The sequence below is a fragment of the Amblyomma maculatum genome, chromosome 11, assembly GCF_055883805.1.
Source record: "Amblyomma maculatum isolate TAMU_Amacu chromosome 11, ASM5588380v1, whole genome shotgun sequence".
Classification (NCBI taxonomy): domain Eukaryota; kingdom Metazoa; phylum Arthropoda; class Arachnida; order Ixodida; family Ixodidae; genus Amblyomma; species Amblyomma maculatum.
This window is the reverse complement of record NC_139354.1, coordinates 150,132,729-150,151,125: the sequence shown is the minus strand read 5'-3', so window position 1 is coordinate 150,151,125 and position 18,397 is coordinate 150,132,729. Positions and strand designations below refer to the sequence as shown.

The following is an 18,397-nucleotide window of genomic DNA, read 5'->3' as shown; positions in this document are numbered from 1 at the left end:
AGCGTAGGCGATTACTTTTTCCTGTCCGGCACTCTTCTGGACGAGAATGGCTCCTAGGTCTACACTGCTCGCGTAGGTGTGAATTTCGGTCTCGGCGTTTTCATCAAAGTGGCCAAGTACAGGAGGGCATTGCAGGCGGCGCTTAAGTTCGTCGAAGACTTCTCCTTGCGGCGCTTCCCATTTAAAAGGTACGTCAGCCTTTGTAAGCTGCTTCAACAGTTCGGCGATCCGCGAATAGTTTCTGACAAATCGTCGATAATAAACGCACAGCCCAAGGAATCGGCGCACAGCTTTCTTGTCGGCAGGCGGTGTGAATTGTGCGATTGCAGCTGTTTTCTCCGGGTCTGGGCGAATACCGTCCTTGCTAACGATGTGACCTAGGAATCGGAGGTCTTCGTAGGCGAAGTGACACTTCTCTGCTTTTAGCGTTAGCCCCGATGACTTGATGGCTTCCAGCACTGTCTGTAGTCGTTTTAGGTGGTCTTCAAAGTTTGACGAGAAGACAACAACGTCGTCCAAATATACTAAACAAATTTGCCACTTCATGCCTGCCAGGACTGTGTCCATTACTCGTTGAAACGTGGCTGGTGCGGAGCAGAGGCCAAATGGCATCACCTTAAATTTATAAAGGCCGTCCGGTGTGATGAATGCGGTCTTCTCGCGATCCCTTTCGTCGACCTCAATTTGCCAATATCCGCTCTTCAGGTCCATCGATGAGAAGTACCTTGCATTGCAGAGCCGGTCGAGTGTCGTCGATGCGGGGAAGCGGGTATACATCCTTCTTCGTTATGCTATTCAAGCGGCGGTAATCAACGCAGAAGCGAAGTGTGCTGTCTTTCTTCTTGACCAAAACGACTGGTGCTGCCCAGGGGCTGTTCGATGGCTGAATTACGTCATCACGCAGCATTTCCTCAACTTGATCGCGAATGGCCTGGCGTTCTCGCGGCGATACACGATAAGGGCTTTGGCGCAGAGGTCGGGCGTGTTCGTCCGTTATTATGCGGTGCTTGGTCAGTGGTGTTTGTCGTACCTTCGATGGCGATGAGAAGCACTCTCCGTAGCTTCGAAGCAGACTGAGAATCTGGTCTTTCCTGTTGTGGGTCGATGCCGGGCTGATGTCAAATGTGGGCTGACGGAATAGGTCCGGTGCGTCTTCCAGCGTTTGATCGTGGAGGGCGAATACATCTTTGAAGTCCGCTAATTCGTCGAGAAAAGCGATCGTCGTGTCCTTGTTGAGATGTCGGTATTCTTCGGTGAAGTTTGTTACCAGAACCTGAGCTTGACCTCTCCGGAATTTCGTGATGCCTCTTGCGATGCCGACACCTCGTTCTAAGAGCAATTGGATATTTCATTCGACGATGCCTTCAGCGGTTTCGATGTTGGCGCTACCTACGCAGAGTGCGATACTTGATCGGGGCGGGACGTTCAATTCTTCGTCGAGGACGTTTAGAGGGATGTGTTGCATCGACGTCGTCGTAGCAGGAATGGCTTTGTCTGAGAGAGCTTGATGATCTTGGATCGCAGGTCGATGATAGCCCTATGTTCATTTAGGAAGTCCATGCCTAAAATCACATCGCGGGAGCACTGCTGCAAGACCACAAAGCTGGTGGGGTAAGTACGCCCATTTACGGTTATTCTTGCAGTGCATCGTCCCGATGGAGTAATCAGGTTGCCACCTGCTGTGCGAATCAGCGGGCCATCCCAAGCTGTGGTAACTTTTCTGAGCTGAGAGGCTAACGGTCCACTAATGACTGAATAGTCAGCTCCGGTGTCTACTAGGGCAGTGACTCTGCGACCGTCAATATCAACTTCAAGGTCACTTGTTCGCGTCCTCGCATTGCACGTGGGCCTTAGTGTCCGATCTCGGCTCCGTCGTTTTTTCAGGTCATGGCCGGGGCATACCGTTGTTACTTCACTGGGCGGTGGTGTCTGCTTGCACTCTGGTCGTGTTGTCGTCGATGTCGTCGTGTGGAGCGGCGATGAAATGGTTGTGTCGTCGTTAGTGGTCGTCGGCGGCGGAGGATCTTCGTCTTTTCGCCGTTGAGCAACCTCACCTCCAAAGGTTGCTGCCTTTAGTTTCCCCTACGGGGGCTAGGAGACCGTCGTTGCACGTAACCGCGGCCCGTCGACGCAAATCGGGCATTGTACGGTGATGGCGGGCGTGACAGACGCCTTGGCGACGAGTGCTCTCCGCTGCGCAGGAAGTCATTGATTTCCTGTGGTCGCTCGCCAGGACGGGGTCCTGGAGCGTCGACAGCGAAACCACGGAGGCCGATCCGCCTCTACGGGCAGTGACGGAGGATGTGTCCTGCCTCACCACAATGGAAACATAATGGCCGGTTGTTTGTTTTCCTCCAGGCGTCGCACTTCCTGGGGCCTGGGTGCTGTTCGTAAGCTTGGCGGGCGGGGGCCACGGGGCGGTTTTCAGGAACAGGACGGTAGCGGGAAGGGCTCGGAAAGTCATCACGTCGGGGCGCAGGGCGACGTAATGCACCAGCGTAGTTCATCGCTGTTGCCTCTTGAGCTGGAACAGTCGCAGCCGTCGCTTGAGGAACGCCCAGCGCCTGCTGGACTTCTTCACGGACGACTTCCGCGAGCGTCGCCACCTGGGGTTGTTGCGATAATGGCATCAATCGGCGGAGCTCCTCTCGCACGATCTCCCGGATGAGGTCCCGAATGTTCTCTCCGCTTGCAGATGCGCTGGGGTAGTGGGTTGAGCAGTCCGGCTGAAGTGGTCGCTCGTAGTGGCGCATCCGGGTGGCCAACGTCTTCTCGATAGTAGACGCTTCCGTTTCAAATTCCGCCACAGTTCTTGGCGGATTTCTCACAAGACCCCAAAGAGCGACTCTTTAACGCCGCGCAATAAACGTTTGACTCGCTCACCTTCGGTCATATTAGGGTCGGCGCGGCGAAAGAGGCGCTTCATTTTCTCAATGTACGCCAGGACAGGCTCATTAGGGAGTTGAAGTCTTGACTGAAGGAGGGCCTGGGCTCTTTCCTTTCGGACGACGCTTGAAAAGACAGTTAGAAACGCTTCCTTGAAAGTCTCCCAATCCTTCATAGTTGCCTTATGATTTTCGAACCAAACTCGGACATATCCTTGAAGAACAAAGTAGACTTGCCTAAGTTTCGCGGTGTCGTTCCAGCTGTTGAATTCTGCCACACTATCGAAAAGGTCCATCCAGTCTCCCGCATCTTCATCCGGTTGTCCATGGAAGCAGGGGGGCTCACGGGGCTGGACGAAAACAACCGGTGCTGTTGGCTGTGCCATTGTCAGCGTCGATGCCTTCCGAGATCGAATGGGATCAGGTAGCAGACCGTGCTCGGGCTGTAGGCCTTGAAGTCGGCGGCTGGCTCGGTGACCTGTAGGCTGGTCTTCCAGGGCGATAGGAACACGGCTTGGGTCTTCGCTTGAAGGATCAGAGGCAGCACCCCACCAGATATCACGTAGTGGTAACGAGGTCGACGACACAAATTAAGGGTCGATGATTGCCCTAAAGAAACTCTTTATTTGGGATGACTTGCGCCCGCAAAAGAACTAAGCAACTCGGCGGCGGCGATAGAAACAAACGTGCTCGTCGATCGTCGAACAAAGAATGCCCGTCACACTCGGCAACGCTCAATTTAAAGGCTGCACAAAAGAATCTAGATAACGTCGCAAACAGCTACCAGTACGGGCTGGAACATTGTGGAAAGGCACCCGAGCGGCCGGAACCTTCGAGACAGATCTCGGTGCATCTTGCGCTACAACAAAACTGATAAAGGTGTAAATCGCGACATCGAGCATTAACAAACAAAGATTACGAAACTGCTGCGCGGTCCAGAATCAGAGTGATAAGCCTGTATGCTGGAGGCTGTTAAAAAACAACAAATACAGTTTTGAAGGTTTCGTGGCAATATGCAGTAAGGCACATGAGCGGGTAGGCGACATCTGCAAAACGAGGGTTGAAGCGTCGAAAATATGAGCAAAGCCCAAGAAAACTGCGGAGCTCCTTCACATTCTGAGGTTGCTGAAACGCGGCAATGGCTCCGGCCTCCTGAGGATCAGGCTGGACGCCGTCAGCTTTGACGAGGTGACCAAGCACTAACGCCTGTCACTCACCAAAATGGCACTTCTTTGAATTCAGAACAAGACCAACTTGGCGCAAGCAGTCCAGCACGAGGACTAGGCAGTCGTTGTGCTCTTTGAATGTCTGGCCAGAGATGACTATGTCATCCAGATAGCACATACAGACCTCCCATTTCAGAAAACGCAGTATAGAATCCATGAATCTTGCAAATGTTGCGGGCGCATTGCACAAGCCGAAAGGCAGAGTTCATCGCGAGTGATGAAGGCCGTTTTCTCTTTGTCTGCTGGATGCATTGGGATTTGCCAGTATCCTGACCGTAGGTCTACAGATGAAAAGTATGATACAAAATACAAGCAGTCGATGGCGTCATCAATGCGGGGAAGCGGATAGACGTCCTTTTTAATGACTGAATTCAAGTGGCGGTAACCTACACAAAATTACCATGTGCCACCTTTCTGTGCCACATGCGCCACCATGTGCCACATTTCACGTACTTGCTCATTGATGACCTTGCACTCTGACGGCGCCACACGACATGGTTTTTGGCACATTGGGTGTGCATAACCGGCGTCAATGCGATGAGTGGTGTGTGACCCGGGAAAGGAGCTTGAACTGGTGGCTTTCGAGAAGTCAGAAACGGATGAATACTTCGACAGCAGATCTTCCAAAGCATCACGCTCTGTGGTGTTCAGGGAATTACTAATACCGCGCAGTTGAGCATTCATTTGGGATGCTGCGACATTCCGCTGCAGTGCATCCATAACCAAGGCCACTGATATTGGCATGTCTGAACTGCAAGAGGCAAGCTTCATTCCAGCTGCTAAAAGAACTGCCTGCTATGGAAGCCATAAATGAAATAGATTCCGTAACAGAAGCCCACATCTATACAGACTCCTTAGCCGCCGTTAAACAACTAAAGAAAGTGACAAAGACACTATGTGTAACCCAGGAAATCCACACACTCAATAAAAAAACAGATTTTACCGGACACCCACCGGTAAAATTGGGTACAAGCGTCCCCCGGCCCGGCGCCCGGCTTCTTTAGGGGTGTGCGTTTGGAAGAGGCTCTGCTAACCCTGCTGTGCCCCTTCGGGGGCTTAGTTTCGATCAACCATGGCCTGCAAAGGCCGTGCCGAATAAAAAAAGGGCCACATAATGGGCTGTTGCCGCGCAAGGCGGACTTATTGTTGTCCGATGGCGGAACGAATCACTGCCACATCGGCGCAACTATTTGGGCCGTGACCCCTTTTCCCAAGCATTTCAACCCAGAAGAGCCGAGCACCAGGCCGGGGGATAGCTTGTACCCATTTTATAACCGGTGGGTACCCGGCGGCACCAGGGATCGAACCCGGTACCTCCCGAATGCGAGGCGGATGCTCTACCACAAGGCCACCGCTTCGGTCCAAAAATGTGGAACGCTTCACGATTTTGCGTGGCATCCAGGTACACCGGACACAAGACGATGCTCAGAACGCTGAGCAGAAAAAGGTCGACCACCTCACACACGAAGTTCCAAATACTCAAGCACCCCCCCCCACAAGGCTCCCTTCTGATGCCCGCTCTGCTATTCTCATCTTAGCATCCTCTTTAAGGAAAAGGTTTCCCTTAGGAGGATAAGAGCTCGGGCGTTCCTTACCTCGTCGGTAAAATGCCGATGGGAATCTGAAGAAGACATCGGACCTACCACATGCCCGTAGTGTTCAACACCTGCTGCAGAAGTAAATGTTCGCCATCTGCTGTGGACTAGTGCATGGACAAGGGCATCAAGGATAAAGATTCTGCAGCAAGTGGGACTAACCACAACAAGGGAAGAGGACTTATTTAAATGGCTCACAGACAACAATAAGAGCAGGAGCCTTCTCCGGTTCCTAACAGAAAATAATTTACACGGGTTTTTATAATATGCCTTATGGCAAGCTTGCGTAATAAAAAAAATTAATAGTCCACAATTGTGTGCAGCCCTTGGTTACTGACACCAAACAATTGGGCACCAGGAGAGATTTCTTCACGCAGTTCGAATAGTTAGGCATCACGGTCAAATCAAACGTTTCGGTCGCACGACGAGAACACTAAACCGGAATGCACAACATAGACATAGGAGGCACAACAGTATCATCGCACACGCACAGCACATCTTCACAAACGAGGTTCGTTCATGCAGTAGGCATCCGTCAACACTTATCTACGGTGGTGCCACACATGTGCAGAAAATTTATACCAAGAATTACATCATGTGTGGAAGTGGGGTGGAATGGCGAATTCCGCAGAAAATATGGTTCCTGCAAGACACACCTTGGCACTGGACACTCCAACGGCATACAACAAATCGCCACTACTGCTATGAAAATTTCATTTCTGTCCCAAGAAAATTTTTGTCCCAGGAATTTTTAAATGTTAAACTCATAATCAATATTGTTGCATTCGTGTCCACTAACGGCATTGTAGAAATACCGTCAACAAACGCACGGATCCTATTTTTGAGCATAGTTACAAAAGGAGGCATTTCTGTGAATAGCGCGCTTTCACTGGCGGCCTCACCCCCATCGGCCATGACGCCTAGTTTTCTGGAGGAGGTGACTGGGAACGACGCCACGGGGACAGCGAGCGACGGGCGCGAATAGCAGGGAGTGGTTGTGTACGCCACCGGGCTTAAACTGGCTGTGTGGACGAGACGAAAAGTACCGAGGGGAGTCAACTGGGTGATCACTGGTTGTGTCTGGATACGTTGATCGGTCATACCGCGACGGTGTACGACGGCGGCATTGTCTTGAAGTATGGCCCGGGGTTCCACACCGGTAACAGACAGTATTAGGCCGAAGAAGGGGTTTGTCCTGAAAGGGTTCGATGTTATGCTGTCGATAAAAGCTAGGTTCGTGCTGATCTGTGAACCGGGGTCCTCGCCTAGGTCTTCACGGCCGAAAGTCAGGATGTCTAGAAGAAACTGGGCTTGTGAAATGTTGCCGCGATCATTCATCGAAAGAGGCAGGGTATGCTGCGTGAACAGAAGAAAACTCAGGCTGCGATTGCGCCTTGTAGGCGGGTTCACATGGAAATGGGCAGTAGGGCACTGGTGAGGTGCCGGCAGCGGGAATCGAGCTGGAGGAGCTCTTCACTAATGATCTGCTGGATAGTTGAGGTAAGGTCCAGAGGAACATGCTCATCAACGTTGGCGACGGTTGTCACATTGGCAAGCCTTCCAAACTTACGAGTTACACGATGGGTCTTTAGTGCTTCGAATGTGCGGATGTGACGGAGGACAGCGGAAACAGTCGGGATCTCATCTTTGGCGATGAGGAAGTTGCAGACATTATCTGCAATGCCTTTCAAAAGATGGCCAACTTTGTTCTCATCGGACATGCTAGAGTCGATAGTCCTGCACAATTTGAGTACCGCTTCGGTATAAGTAGTGCAGGTCTCGCCAGGTAGTTGGGTACGATGGGCGAGGGTCTGCTCAGCCTACTTCCTGCGCGCTGATGAATCGCCGAAACACTGTGTAAGTTCAGAGACAAAGCGGTCCCATGTCGTCAGCGTGTCCTCATGGTTTTCATACCAGACAAGGGCAGTGTCAGTTAGGAAGAAAACGACATTGTCGAGCTGAGTGGCGAAGCCAGTCGTCAACGTCTTCTTCCGCTGTGCCAGCGAAAGGACGAGGCTTTTGGTAGGGTTGAAGGCCGGAACTCGCCTGATTTAAAGTGGCGAGAAGCACTGGGCTAGGCTGAGTCAGTGGCGGCATTGTAACGATCAGTGGCGGGAGTCCAGCAAGGCAGTGGCTACGACGAGGCTCCAGGGGTGCGTCAGTGGTGAAATGCAGCGGGATCGAAACCACACTCTGCACCAAAAGTGTAACACTCTTGATGTCTCTACGTTGCGCAACATTTCTGAGACCAAGGAACGGTGCACACAAAACAGGCGGAACTTCCACTCACACTCCCTTCTTCTTCGTCCACCTACTCCAGAGTTCCTGATCTTGTTATTCATCTGGTCTATAACAATATTCTCCACGGGGTATAGTAACTGTACATCCTTCTGCTATCAACACTGACATCAATTCCTGTTTTGCCAAACTCATTAGTTTCAATGGCACCAATCTAATCTTGGCAGGCAACAGAGCTGTCCAAGCTGTTCCGTTAGCTTCATGTACGCGCACATATGCTACAGCCCCGCAGCTCTCAGGCCTGCATCGGCAAATATGCGAAGCTCGATGCCGCCTTCCAGTCCTGCAGCAACAAATCTTGGTGTGCTAAAGTCATGAAGTGTGGCCACTTTACCACTCCATTTCCACCGATCCATTGTAATGTACGTGGATGCAAGCATACAAGTCTGTGAAGCAAAAACAGCAATTTAGTCTGCTGAGACCTAGCCTGAATCAGACATCTACGTTTAAACTTTCGGAACAACCTACATCTTTCTGCGCTGAGTTCGTGGCAGCTGAGGAGGCGCTCTGCTCCGTGGTCACCATTACTATGCTCCCTACGGCCAAAGTTGTCATTCGCACTGACGCACTTCAAGCGGTACGTTTACTCTGATGTGTCATGACAGTCACCATCTTGCGGCGCGCATGCCGCAGCCAGTACGTGTTGAGTGGGTCCCACGGGACCTTCTGCCTGCACAAAGTCAAGCTGATTTAGCGACTCGCCTCATGACCCAAGATTCATCATTACCATGGCTCCTTGATGTGGACGACGCTACCCTCCTTTTAACAAGAAAGGAACACCTCTGGCGTCACACACGTGCTCTTATCCCTCAGTGTGCGGTATTCCTCCCCTGCGGGCTCACCCATGCAGAGGAGGTTGCGCTTAAGAGGATTCGGGTAGGGGTTGCCCTCACACCAGCTGTCACTCGGACGTGGTCTCATTTGTCTCATTTCTGATACTTATATCCCCGCCCGATATATACGATATAATGACGGAAATGTTGAAGCCGGCATTCACCATTTGCTGTGGGTCTGCCCAGCTTTGAAACTAACACGTAGCCGGCACTTCACGATAGCTGGCCTTTCAGCCAACAATCCTGCCTCGTATCTCACTTGGACTGAGGGACCACATCATAGTTCACTTTTGGGCTTCATAAAATCAGCCAACCTTTTCCCATTCGTTTAATCATTAGCTCATTCTTCATCTCATACCTTACTGATGCCTTGAGGCAATAAATATCGCTAAAAAAGCCTTTTCTAAATGTTACGGCAGTGAGCTTAGTGAAGATTGGCATTCCATAGGACTTGCAAAAAGACCTTTGCTCAAACCATACCCAATGGGTCATATTTATAACTTTGCTACAGACCGAAGTTGCAAACTGCTTATGGCTTCATTCTGCTTGGTAAAATGGATACTACCATGAGGCTTGAATGAGAACATGCCTTTCAGTCTTCTAGATCAGTTCCAATGCCTTGGATCATCCCTGCTATTTTAGCAGTCAGTCTGCTTGAAGGTAAATCTCACCGGTGCAAGCTAGACTTTCTCGATCTCAACCTTGGTAGTTCAAACTGCACATAGACTTGGAATGTCTTGAGCATCAATCACATTTGATGCAACCTCTACAGTCCTATCAGGTGTTCTCGCTTTAAGTAACAAAAACAGTGGCCCATCTTAGGAGTTTTTTCCTTCTTGGATACGCTTATTCTGTGAGACTTGCAGTCCTCTGCTTACTTTTTGTCTGACAAAATAAGCATTGCATCTCATTACTTGCAGTACTTCGAAGTGCGGCTGTAGTCGATGTTCTATGCTGATACAGAGGCTCTCTTGTTCCTGATATGGTATCATTCCCTAACGGTTGTCTTGGGCTCTTGATCGCCAAAATGGCTTTGCAGAATTCCAATGACATTTTATAGCAAACTTAGTGGGCTGCAGCCCCGATATGGCCAACGCAGCTTGTGCAGTCATGAAGATGTTCAAATAATTGAACTTGTCAGGTGCTGTCTGTGCGTCTTCCTGTGAAATACTGATTTGAATTACATCTGGAAATGCTGGCAAGACTTGTGGCTTCTGTCTAATTTCATTTTATTTATTTCATGAAATCAGTCTGTGGCAGTCTACACTTGCAGTATGTCGTGACGGGGTTGCTAGTCTGCCTCTACCGAGGCAGTCAGTGTAGCTGCTCGGACGGCAACTTGAACTGTAGTGTTGCTATCATCTTCACTGCCTTATTGTCTAGCTTCTGAAGCTGATGGTGGAAAGCTTCAATCCTTTGCAGTAGAGCATTCACCCCTGGAGCAGGAGGATCTGGCACCCGTCATTTATCTGCCTTCTCTTCATATTACATGGTGTCAGGAAACCTCTACACAGGTTGCAAGAGGCATCCGCACAAAATAGGAGCAGCTTGTCATGTCACTGAGATCAGCATCATGCAGTTCTCTTCTGGGTTACTACACCATGTAATTAACTGACAGGTCCCTCCGCGTTTGCTTAGATGTCTGAGGTTGGAGATGGGTATTAGGAAGATTTCTTTGATGCCGTATCGAGTAGCTGAATGCAACCAAACAGCTGCTTCTGAATTTGGAATAAAGTGTCTCTTTCATCTCATCCATTCATGAAAAGGTTCCGAAACCTTATGTCCGGATGCTCTTTGGCCAAAGCTGCCCTTGTCCCAACAAAATCCATTGCCATCATGAAGTTGACTGCTTACCGTTTCAGGCAAGGTGGCTCAGTGGATAAGGTGTTTGACTGCTGGGCTAAGGGACCCACATTTGATTTCAACCATAACAGCCATGTTTTGATGAATGCATGGCACCCATGTACTGTGCGATGCCGATAACCATAGGTGCTTTTTCGAATCCTTGCATTGCAGCGTCCGTCATGACCAGTCACTATGAAATGTTAAAACTGATTAACCGTAAACCGGTTCAGTCAAAGCGGAATCCAAGAGCCTTTCCTCTCGTCTAGACTGTGCTCATGGCGAGGTTCCCAATGCTGCCTGATGGAGAGATCTTTTATTGCGAAAGCAATACTACTCTACGTTTCCAGCCTTCAGTGTAACGTGGCCGGTAACCACTTATTACCCATGTGAGGTCACACCCCACGTGACACTAGGGTGAGAGCTGGGCTACCAACTCAAGTGGTCGGCAGAAGCTGCCAACTTGGGTCTGTCGTTCCACATGGGACGGTTATGTCAGAATCAGCCTGCTAGGACCCTGGCATTCACGTTACCCCTATAGGCCACTAAGGCACGTTCATACGCCTTGGTTAAAGCGGGGCTTTATATGCGGGCTGAAGAAGAAAAAAAAAGAGAAGAACGCTCGGTCACCCGCTGCTAATGCTTTCGCTCAATATTTGGTTCAGCAGCGTTGAATCGTTGTAAGTTTTTCTTTCATCTCGCTAGACATCCTAACATGTTAGCCCCGCCAGTGTGGTGCAGAGGTTATGGTGCTCAACTACTGTGCCCAAGGATGCGGGATCAAATCCCGACCTCGGCGGCCACTTTTCGGTGCTCAGACAGGAAATCCACATTCCTAAAAATACTGCAGTACCCACTGTCACTCCTCTAAAAGAAACAAATGATTTCTCTTCCACATCCAAACACTCCCCTAGAACACCAAACGACAATGGGGGAAAGAAAAGCTCCAACCAACCTCCACCCACCAAGTGAAGGTGTGCAGAGAAACCAGAAAACAACTTTGTAACAAAGGAAACACTTGAAGCAACAATGAGAGACACGAACAGCAGAATAGACAGAACAGAGAGCATAATCATAGAGATGAAGCAGGCCATGGAAGCCATTTGTAGTGCCTAGCTGACGAGTTCAATAATTTCCGAGAAAGACTTGCGAACGACGTAGGATGTTAATGGCTGAACAAAATGGACAGCCACAACAGTAAGGACAAACCATATCGCATCAAGAAAAACACTCGAACTCCACCACAATATCACAATGGAACTGCAGAGGCTATAAGAGCAAGAAATCACTCTTACAGCAATATAGCTCAAGAAGAAACCCTACCCATAGCAATAATGCTTCAAGAAACAGGCACAAACTGCATAAATCAGCTAAACTACCTAGCCTACGTCAGCGGCAAAGGCAAAAAATCCAGAGTAGCCGTTCTGGTCAAATCAATCAATCAGTGGAGGCGAAAAGCTGGGCGCTCGTGTGCTGTGGGATGTCAGTGTACGTTAAGGAACCCCAGGTGGTTGGTCGAAATTTCCGGAGTCCTCCACTGCGGTGTCTCTCATAGCCTGAGTCAGTTTGGGACGTTAAACCCCACAAACCAAACATCCTGGCATGTTGGTTTTTGTCAGTAGTGAGCGGGCAGAACAGCTTAGTCTTACTCTGTGGCATTGCTCATGGCTCTCGGGGTGGCTGTGCTTGCATACCGGCTTTTTTTGGAGGTTATGACGTCAGCTTTTTCTGGCCTTTCATACATTGCAGCCATGTGATGAGGAGTGGGTTGGGGCCTCTTCTGGAAGCTTTCTTTATATGAGCTTCGTGCGCGCTCCAGCGTGTCCTGCAGCAGTGCTTCAACATAGTCTGTGCAAAAAGAAGGAAGCAGCCCTCTCTTAGCATACATCTTAGAGCTGCCTATACTACACCATATCCCTGTTAAGTAAGCAAGAGCTTGAAATAGACTTCACTCTTGTACTGTAGTATTTATCCCCAACAAAAAAACACATTAGCCCCTGGAGAGGAAATACAGTTGAGATTGAATAACACTTCTAAGCAAAAACCATGGTTCATTCAAGGGTAAAATTATCAAAATACCCATTAGAGCTATTGCACCGTCTAACATGAAATGTACAGCTGTGAATGCTGTGAATATGCATGGTATCATGTTCGTTTAAGTGGGCTCGACTGTTGCATTGTGAATCATATTTGCACAAACTAGTGATCAGTTTTCATTGCTGGGCTTGCTTACTGTAGCTTGGCTCCTCCTTCACTTGACTCACAGTGAAGTGACCCCTCCTTGCTTTAGAAGTTTTCACTTTCCACCGTTCCTCGCCAGCCCGGGTGGAAGCTTGTTGCCTTGAAACATTTTCGTTAAAATGCAGCATAGCCAGGCGAGTCCTGAAGAATAAAGCAGGCAGTGTGACTCTTGTTTTCTCGCTGCTCTTTGTTGCTTATGTACATTTCTTGCATTCCTTCTTCTGAATAAGCATTTGACTTTGGAGCAAATCGGTTGAGCACGCTGTGGAATGACTCCAGTGAAAATGTCTGTGCATTTGGAGAAGTTTGTTTCAAGTCTCGAAGCAGCAGTGGGCTCTCCACGATTTTCTTTAGCTCCAGGAATGCTTGTGATGCTAGAAATGGATTGTTTATATTGGGTTATTAGCCAATACGCTTGAATGCCATGTTATCACTACAGTGGTGGGAATACTGCGCCGATTGTGCCAAACTACCTTTGCAATAAGCCTCCTACGTACTGCTACAGACTAACAGGTTTTGATTAAATTGCACCAAGGCTGCCCTAAAATACTATGTATTCCAGCTACCTAGGGCTGAGAACGCAAGAAGGCCGAGGCTGCTGCCAAATTTTCACAGGCTACCTACTAGCTAATGTGCACAGGCATAACTGGTTTCACCTGATGTTTGCTGAGAAAGAGACACACAGCTTACTACTGGAGGCCCATCACCAATCCCACCATCGTCATGCGAAAAGAGCTGTATAGATATTCTGTCCTGAAGTGGCTGATGTAGGCACTGCTTGTAAGGACCATCGTGTCCGTGATGCTTGTTGCAAACATGATTTAGCAAGCTCTCCACATGCTGATCACCACTTCCTCATTCCCCTTGCCCAATCGAGCCACGTAGTAGAGGTGATTGATAACGCTCTGAATCCACCTTGCAAGAATCACATGCTTGCGGCTGGCGGCAAGCAGTTTCTTCTTGAGACCTACATTTCACGAATAAAGAGATGCTTACAAGCTTGTCAATGAGAGGAGAAAATATGGTTCTTTACCTTTAGCAATATGCCAGACATCGAACCAGTGCTTCATGCCTGGTCTGCTTGTCCTGCAGTACCGCCTGATGGCTGGGTGCCAGTCTATGAAAAAAAAGAAAGAAAAGAAAAAGGAGAAAAGGAACTGTGAGGCCCATTCAAAATGGTAAGAGCAGAGGTAAACACAGCACTTTTTAATGATGGTGACTCTTCGTGACCCTATGGACCATGTCACGCCACGCTTTCCGGTCTCTCACTATCTTCTTAACATCACATAGCTTCATCTGCAATGCCTCGAGAATGCCATCTAACCATCGCGTTCGCTGCCTACCCCTTCTCCGGCGACCCTCAACCTTTCCCAACACCAAATCTTTCTCCAGCGACTCCTCTCTTCTCATCAGATGACCAAAGTAGCTGAGCTTTAACTTTAGAATTTGACCCTCCAATGAGCAGTCAGATGTATGGATGCGAGAGTTGGACTGTGAAAAAGGCTGACCGCCGAAGAATTGACGCGTTTGAATTGTGGTGCTGGCGAAGACTCTTAAGAGTTCCTTGGACTGCCAGAAGATCAAATCAGTCGATATTGTCAACCATAAACCCTGACTGCTCATTGGAGGGTCAAATTCTAAAGTTAAAGCTCAGCTACTTTGGTCATCTGATGAGAAGAGAGGAGTCGCTGAGAAAGATTTGATGTTGGGAAAGGTTGAGGGTCGCCGGAGAAGGGGTAGGCAGCGAACGCGATGGTTAGATGGCATTCTCGAGGCATTGCAGATGAAGCTATGTGATGTTAAGAAGATAGTGAGAGACCGGAAAGCGTGGCGTGACATGGTCCATAGGGTCACGAAGAGTCGGACACGACTGAACGCCTGAACTGAACTGAACTGAACATTAATCTTAATCAGACTATTTGTGTAATCACAGCTATAAATTGGGCCAGTTTGTATCTATCTGCAAGAGTAAGACAAGCTAAATGTTTATTCTGCTGGTTTAATTCTTGCCACTTACAGAGCCAGGAGACTCGTGTTTACTCCCAACTGCAGCTGCCCTGTTTCGGCGGAGGATAAACACAAAGCATCTGGGTTACTTCAGGGCACATTAAATAACCCAGGGAGTCAAAATTATTCTGAAATCTTTAGTATGGCGCCTTTCATAGCTATACAGTTGATTTGGTTTATTGGACCCCATAAATCAGACTAAACACTTGATGAAATGATGGTGACATTGACATATATTTTTGTATTGAAGACTAACATGTGCAAGAACATTGGATGGTATCTGTAGTCAGTGAAGAAATGCCGATTCCCATGTCTTCCACTGCTGCCAAGCACTTGATCAGGCCTTGTTTCTCCATCGAAACACTGTTTGGCACCTCTGGTGACTGCACAAGTGAACAGTAGTTAGCATATTATAAAAATGGTTTGAAATTATAATAATTCAAAAACCAGTTCTGTGCCATGTTTGAATTTCTTGTTCAGTGGCCTTGCACGTGCTCTTCATTATTGGCTGAAGTTTAGGGTGTAGCATCACTTTAGTCATTGAAGCAAGGCAGGAAATTCAAGCATGGAATTGATTTGGGAAAGAATCATTATATTGTTCTGACTCGGGCTTACCTCACCGACTTGAACTTGTGCTGTGTGCAAAATGGCTCCATTCTGCAGAGCTAGTGCACTGTAAGTCATGTACTTTGCGCTGTAGCCTGGCGAGTCACAGCGACCATCCCCTGCCAGGTCTGTTGTTGTCCCAAGCTCACTAACAAGTTCTGCTTGCCTTTGCTGAAAAAGCTGCAAAGAAGGAGATGTTCAATTTAGAGGCTACAAACTTGGAGTCATGTGGTTGCCTTAGTGCATATTAGGATGAGGGGGGGGGGGCAGGTTTCAAATGCTGCATTGCTTTTCACTCTTCTCACAGCACATTTACTAAAAAATATATATTGCAAAAATTATGCCTTCAGTACTAGAGCATGCAGCTGGTTTATTAAACATGTAGCCAAAGGCAACAGAGATGTGCAATAGCAGGTGCATTGCACTGCAATGCCTCCGCTGTTTCATACATGCAGCATTTTATGTGTTTTATATGTTGCATTGTAGCTTCAAGTTGTTGTCATGAAAGGATGCGACATCTAGTTATGGAGTTAATAACGTATACTTTGACTTGAATGTTGTATGAGAGATATTCTTATTGTCAAACCTCATTTATGGCAGGTAGCAAGTATGCCCGTTGGTAGTTGTAGTAGGTCCTCTCTGTGATGCCTTGCACCCCGATGGATTGCAGGAACCGAAGAACCGAAGCTATACCGCAGCCAGAGAACAAGATGCCTGCAGCCAGGAGGACATTTCCGGCTGCCTTTCCTTCAACCAGTGGCTGGCTTTTCCAGAGGAAAGAATGCTACAGTGAGCATGTCCCCTTCAAAGTCACAAGGCTTCCCACTATGCTAAAGTTAAGGGTTCTTGTTTGCCCGCACATTGTGCAGGTCTCAAGAAGCTGCCGCAGGCAACCCTCGAACACAATGAATTTCCGCTCTTTGTAAAGGGGTTCCTCAATATCTGACTGGGCCGTTTCTTGCTGATAGTCGCTGAAAAAGAAGTGCAGTGACATCAGCGATTGGTGTCATGTGATTGTTAATATTATGAACTAATACGTAGCAGCCGTGGATGTTCATCTCGGAATGTCTTGGCTGTAAAATGTGCTAAATAAAGGTGCTGTCGAAGTTTATAGTAGGTATGCAGCTTTTTTTTCGGTCTATCAACAGAGAACAGAAAAATGCCATGGAAAATTAGGTACACTTTATGGCTACGCAACTTATATATTTTTTTTCACAACAGAATCAAATATCCTTGTGCATCTTAGTGACTTGTTCAAATATTTGTGCAAAATTAAACGGCAAAGTGCATGTGATGGCTCCATAGTAGCTCTAAAGACAGCACTAATGTACACTAGGCAGACACAACATGACCATATTATGTAAGGAAAAATTGCCCTTTTGCTAGCTGAAGCAACTGTGAATATCCAACACCACGTCCGAGATTAGTGGTGTGCAAGGTATGTATGAGGCATGGTCTCTGTAGACTCATCAAGGCAATATTTGTTGACACATTGTGAGTATTACCACATCCTTAATCATGTCAAGCCATGCATGAGAGTTATGAACGCTATCACTCGAATGGACTGTGTCACCGGGAGGGTATACATGCAAGTTTGTATGAGTGAACATGTGACACATAGGTGACGTAGCATACATGTCATGTCTATGTATTTCGTCGCGTTTTCTTCTTTTTTTTGCCTAATGAACAGTGCTGAAATGACAAATTTTCTTGCCTGCCATAGCCAGCAAATGCACAAAAGTGGCTGAAAGATGTTCTGTTCTAACATGCGGCCAGTGATAGCAGTAACTACCAGACCACAGGAAAGGGTACCAAGCACTTCCCAATGAAGCTACCGTAGCCCGGTATAGGCCCCTTTCTAATCAAGCTCCCAGCTTTGCATTTTGTTCACTTATTTACATGATTAGTATGGAATGCCGTAATTCAGATATATTTCAACTCCCTTTTCTGCGTCTTGGCCCCACCATGAACGTCCCGCATACTACAGGGAAGCAGACTAATGGCGCCTGCCATCCTGCATATATTCTTCACATCCCAACATGTACACTCCTAAGAACAAGGAAGGAGGCTATGACATCGATGCTATGTCACCACTGCGTTATATGCTTGTTTGTGCACAACTTGCAAAACTACATTTCCCATATTGCAGCCAAGCCCTCCATCCCATGCACTGTGGGGCATTGCAGTCTTGATCCTGTCTTTGAAACACTGCAAGAATGAAGCTAGCAAGGGCTTTAGATGAACTTTGCAACATTATTCGTTGAACTGCATGGTATTTGAAAGTTCAAGTCTGCATCTGATTTAGCTGAAATAATTGTGAACATGTACTACTTGGCCCTGCTGCAGTAGGTGACATCCATTTCAAAGGAGAAACAGCACGAAGAGGGACAAAGAAATTTAAGCACAGACTAAAAATGTAGTATGCTTCTTTATCTTCGTTTGACATCTGCTTTTATGCTGTTGAAGAACTAAACTAGGAAATTTTGAATACTTTTATGCTCCTACTAGACACTTACTTGTATGTCATTGAGCTAGCTTGAATAAGTGCAACCGATCTACACTTGCAGTGTAATGTACTATATCATGACTGTCTGCAGCTGCGGCTTTTGTTTTTAAATATTGAAACTCTGTTGAAGTGGAAATACTAATACCTGCAGAAGCTGGCATCAGATGGCAGCACATAACTCAGGTCCCTGCCTGCAGTTAGCGGCTCGTTGTCGTCTTCGGTGCACACAGAGTACTTCCATCGGGATGGGTGTGAGCCACGAGGAGGCTGAAAATGCCCTGGCACAGGTGGTAGCGGATCAAGTACCGTTGCAGTTAGGTGCGTTTTTCTTGCTGTACAGGTTCCCTGGTCGGCCTCT

The 18,397-nt window shown here is 48.0% G+C and overlaps 1 pseudogene; it reads right to left on the bottom strand.

Moving 5' to 3' along the window:
* Positions 1-7,112: 7,112 nt before the first annotated feature.
* Positions 7,113-18,060, bottom strand: LOC146175172 (uncharacterized; annotated as a pseudogene).
* Positions 18,061-18,397: the final 337 nt, after the last annotated feature.